The following is a 2,666-nucleotide window of genomic DNA, read 5'->3' on the forward strand; positions in this document are numbered from 1 at the left end:
GATTTATGTTGTTTGACCCATTTAAATATGTCATTTAGTTTCCTCTTGAACCCACAAATATCAATTTCATGTGAAAGAGAAATCAAAACATTTCCTTTTCCTAGGCCCATATAAGGTGTATGAATAGTATTGGGCTTAAAGAAATGTTGCTTCAAAGACTACAATTTAAAATATAATAAGAATTTACAATTTATTTAACTTCTAATCACATGAAATCTTTAATCCTTCAAGTTTGAAGTTGAAATTGGCAAGTCTAACTTTTAAATCTAAAGTCTAAATTGAATGACCATTTGAGCCTAAAGTTCAACCCTATTATAATATAAAGAGATGAATGATGAACTTATGAATATAATTATATTGTATCGTGCGCATGTAATATTTTAACTTTATTGAAACTGCGTAAGTGTCTGGTTTGTAACTATATGTGTTTTCTATATATCTTCAAACGAGAAGCTGCATGTATGTGTATGTAAGTGAAGACACTGATGATATGTGTGACCAATTGAATTCAATGTATGTGCTTTCAAACTGTATGTGCAGGGGCAACTGTAGCTGAAGGATATGTAAAGTGTATATTACATGTACGGGGAACCAACACCTACAAATATATGTTATATGTGTGAAGGAACCGACACCTAAAAATATATGTTGTATGTATCATAAGTGTATGTCAGATATTTGTTGTCGTCTTTAAGTAAGGCCCACATAAGGTGGGAAAAATTAAAATTGGGCTTACAGAAATGTAGAGCTAATTGGTCTAACTGGCTAAGTACACCAATAGCCACCTTCAGGATTGTTGTTAAGAATAGCCAACATTTCATATAGTCATAATTGATTTGAGTCAATTGTGTCAAAACTAAGTATACTGTGTCATTTAAACTATAGTCATAATTGATTTGAGTTATAGAGATCTCCTTATTTTTGAGATTGAAGTTCAAAATTTTTGTGTAATTCAAACTTTAAAATTATGTATTATGAAATTCGAATGGTATAATTCGCAGTTTATATCAGTATGAGTTAGGGTATGATATTTCTTTAGCTCATTTTAACAAACTTACTCAATTCAAGTAACTTTTCTCAATGCCTATCGTCATTTGTTAGCTCATTTTAACCATCTCACTCTAACCGAGTAACTTTTTTTTAACGTCTCTATTCAGTTCAATCCACCTATTTGACACATTTAAATCTTTTCATTTAAGGTTTCATTTGTTTGCACTTAATAAAGGTCTTGATCTTAATCATTTAGATCTCACTCGTTAAGTCTGTTTGTTCCTTATGTCTAAATCTTAATCGTCAAGTGCGGCTTGTTATGTGTCAATCACTTAATGAGTTTGAATACATTTGGCAAAAATTTAATATTATTAAGATGTTCGTTTAAAGATTTTTGATAAATGACGATCCACTAATTTCATTCATTCAATGATAGCATCATCGTCCACCATTCACCGCCAAACATTATAATTAGTTGTCACTAACTCTAGCCATCATTTACAACCATCATCACTAACCATCATTACCACTACACCGATTACCATCATCAGTCACCATATTATATATTGCTTACCACCGTGTAATTAGCTATCACTATCACTACCACAACAATCAATCGTCGTCACTCCATCACCACTAGTTACTATCCACACTCCATTAATATCAGCTAACATTATTCCAATTGACATCCACAATCACCACGAATAGCTATCACCATCACCAACCATCATATGATTTCCTTAAAATATTTTGTCGAAATATTATATTTTATTAATTTTATATCATTAATTTTTAAAATAAGGACAAACTTTATATATTCAGTGTTAAAAAATAAACATGTTTAATAATTTAGTATTCACATCTTAATGGTTAATACAACATTTTAGTTATTCATGTGTACTTCAGATTTTTATACATCCAAATGAATTAACGCACATTTTAATATAGTATTCAGATATATACATCTTAATCTTAATCTTAATGTAAACAGATGAAATCGTCCTCTGAATTCTACTGTATACTGAAAATGGACTTTGGACAAATAGAACAGCAAGTAAACAAATATAGCAATATAAGTTGAACAGGATATATACACTTCGACGTAAATTTATTAATATAAAAATTTATCCATACTTGATGTTTGCATCAAGTCAATATATGCATATCATGTATTTGAACGTAGAGTTTATTTTACCGAACCATAATTAATAACACGCATCTTACTAAGGTCTCATTTGTTTGCACTTAATGGAGGTTTGAATCTGAAAGTTCAGACTTCAGATCATTAAGTGCATTTGTTTTTTATTGAGATTTTAGCTCTTAATAGGTCTGAACAAGTCTTAATCATTCAGATCTAGAACTTAGTCTTAATAGGTCTGAAGAGATATTCTGGTATTGGATAATATTCACCATTCCATTCATAATCAGCAGTCACCACCACTAACCACCTCTGCCACCGCCATCATTGTCAACCACCACCCACCACCACCAACCATCTCCACCATCACAACCACCATCGACAATAAATATCGCTACCAACCATTATTGTGAGCCGCCATCACCATTGTCACTAGTAACGTCAACTCTACCACCACTTCAACCACTACAATCGCTACAATTATCTCTACTAACAACCATCTCCACCATCACAACAAACAACATCTCCAATTAGCACC

This window comes from Capsicum annuum, chromosome 9 (assembly GCF_002878395.1).
Source record: "Capsicum annuum cultivar UCD-10X-F1 chromosome 9, UCD10Xv1.1, whole genome shotgun sequence".
Taxonomy (NCBI): domain Eukaryota; kingdom Viridiplantae; phylum Streptophyta; class Magnoliopsida; order Solanales; family Solanaceae; genus Capsicum; species Capsicum annuum.